A 2,475-nucleotide genomic window follows, 5' to 3' on the forward strand; every position below is an offset into this window, starting at 1 on the left:
GATGCTTGCAAATATGTTGTTCTTGCCAGGAGAAAATTTTCTTCCTTAAGTGTGAAATACTGGGAGACTTTGGTCTGAATGTTTGTACTGCTTCAAAAGATAAATTTCACCATGCCACATGTAGCTGTAAACAAAATTAACTGTGAATTTCTAGGACCCAGCAAGGAAGTCTGCCAGATAACTGACATCAAAGTCTTGACAGAGCCTGAATAGGAAAATCTGTTCACTCAGACTACATGTTTGTGGTCTGGACCGCTTCCCTCATGCTCTGGGATGCCTCTTCCCGTTCCTCCACCATGCTGCCAGGGAGCTGTGCTTTCTGTTGCTGTGCAGGTCTGTGTTGCGGCGGCGGTGGCACCAGCTGTGCCAGCCAGCTGCTCTTCTCTTGCCACACGCCGTTCATGGGACTTGCACCTGCACTGGGTCAGAAACTTCAGAGTTTCAGACCCTCATCTTTGCTTCCCCCGGTCAGTCAGTTTTGCAAGGCAAGGGAGCGGTGGCCTATCGAAGGGCTGGAAGTGCAGAGTGAGAGTCAGGAAGCTGGGGCTCTGGTGGGCAGCATTGCCTGGCAAAGACTGTTTGATAGCAAAGCCATTGCAGCGGTGAGCTGTCTCAGTTGTGAATAGCCTGACACCCACACTTCCCTCAGAATGAAAATCTGCAGCATACCTCTCACGCTGCCAGCATGTCATTGCTGTGTCTTGCCTTAATACCAGAGAGAAACAGAGATTTTGATAAGGTACTTTGATAAATCAGGTAAGTATCTTACCTATGTCAGCTGCCTTTGATACAAGTATCTTGGATTTGTAATTAAACCTGAGGTGAAAAATTTTGGTCACATAGTGCTATTAGCCAGGAAACTTTCTATTTATCTGTTTCAGTTTTACGTGTTGGAGTGTATTTTCAGTGGTTAGTCTGCAAGCCCTTTGATATTTTTTCCAGAGTGTATACATTGTGTTCATCAAGAAAAGTTGGAATGGTACAGCTAGAATGGGCAGGAGGAGAACTGGCAGAGATCACAGCGTGGCCAAGACACTCATCACACGAATTACTGAGGGACAGTTATTACTTGTGAGTATATTGTAATCATACTCCAAAGCACAAATGTGCAGTTCTTTGGGGAAGGAGTTTTTGAACTTGGTCCAGAGATCTGCTATAAAACAATTCCTGGGATGTTGGAGGTTCAGGTTCAACATTTAGGTTTAGGTTAACTTTCAGAGCCCACACCCATGCCAGAGAAATGCCAGACCTTCACTCTTGGCGTTACTGGAAGTAACCTGTGCCACCCTTAAAGGATTGGTTTGATTCTACACCTGGTTTATGCAAAAATGTTACAGCAAGATGTGAATCGAGGGGGATACAGAATCAACAAATACCATATTTTACAACCAAGAGGACTGTTTTACAAGCAGATTATTTTGGTCACATCTCCATGTTTCCGTTTGGTATTTTAAAGTTAATTCTTGATTTGCAGTAACCCCTGAGGAAAATATTTTGAGTAAATAAAATAAATGTAACTGTTTATTCCGATACACATCATAAAATCAGTGGTGTACATGTAAACATACTGGGCCCCTTCAGCCTCTGGGTAGCTGAATATATCTAATCAAAGGTTACAGGTTTTTTACTGTTCTCATACAAAGTTAAGAGTTTCAACTTTTTATTAGAAGCTGCATCAAGGAAAAATCTTCTTAAGTCTCATGATTAATATGTTTACATAGTCTCATTTTTATGAAGTCTACACAATTCGTAAGAGAATAAAATGCATTTCTGTTTTCTTGCATAGCGTTTCTTTTTTTACCAGTGAAAAATGACACTGCAGGAATGAGTCCAAAGGACAGAGAAATAATTGTTGCGGACAAAAGCAGCACCTGAACTGTGTAACTGGGATTCGGTGTTTTATGCATAAGGCCAGATGCTTTCTATGGCTGCACAATGTGAGTTGAGTGTAGCCTGAGTGGGCAGCGTAATGGGTAGGGTGCTGATCTGATGTGTAACCACTGCTAGAATACTGGGTACAATAGCAACATCACTACTTGCTTTAAGAAAGCAGTGATTGCATTGACGCTCCATAGAGCCAGGACCTCTCCCTTGGTTTAGTGCTTTGCTTCCTGTAGATATGTTCTGGGGTTTTATTTTGCGTCCAGGTCTTTGCACGTCAGCCATGTGGGTGATTCCTTGGGCCTTGGCCATCCCTTTAAACAGTGTTTCAGGATTTCTTACGTCAAATGTTGACAAGCAAAGTGGGGCAAGGCCCTGAGGGTCTTTGTAGATCTCCTGCATTCTGTGCTTTGCTGTCTATATGACTTGAACTTGCATCAAGAGTTTGCATCTGCACTATTGTAAAAGTTTTGGCTGCTGGGTACGTTTAATCTTTTTCACACCTTCCATGCCCACTTTCCCAAATACCTCTGAATGCAATATCCTTAACATAAAATGCTTCCTCGACAGCTGGTCGTAAACATACAAAGCAGT

The sequence above is a fragment of the Falco cherrug genome, chromosome 3 (genome assembly GCF_023634085.1).
Source record: "Falco cherrug isolate bFalChe1 chromosome 3, bFalChe1.pri, whole genome shotgun sequence".
Taxonomy (NCBI): Eukaryota; Metazoa; Chordata; class Aves; order Falconiformes; family Falconidae; genus Falco; species Falco cherrug.